This window comes from Grammomys surdaster, unplaced genomic scaffold, assembly GCF_004785775.1.
Source record: "Grammomys surdaster isolate TR1022 unplaced genomic scaffold, NIH_TR_1.0 125079, whole genome shotgun sequence".
In the NCBI taxonomy this organism is placed as follows: Eukaryota; Metazoa; Chordata; class Mammalia; order Rodentia; family Muridae; genus Grammomys; species Grammomys surdaster.
Genome location: NW_021619983.1, coordinates 372,095 through 372,387, shown reverse-complemented (window position 1 = coordinate 372,387; position 293 = coordinate 372,095).

The window sequence follows — 293 nt, the reverse complement described above, 5'->3', positions numbered from 1 at the left end:
TATCTCAAGCAAAACTCTTTTTATGACTATCTTAGATAGGAAGCCTTATAAGTGATCATTTATCTTTGGCTATAACTCTTCATTACTTGACCTCTTATGCCATAAGAATAATATAAAAATAGGACATTCATCAACATAAAATTATTTCTAAAAATATCAACTTCACACACTATCAATTAATTCAAGCTTCTGTACAATTTATATCCTCCTTTTTGTTTTCACAATGATATTCCACCTGTTTCTTCTTACCAAATCAGGTTTTAACTTCTTTCATCATACTGTCTCTTCCTAAC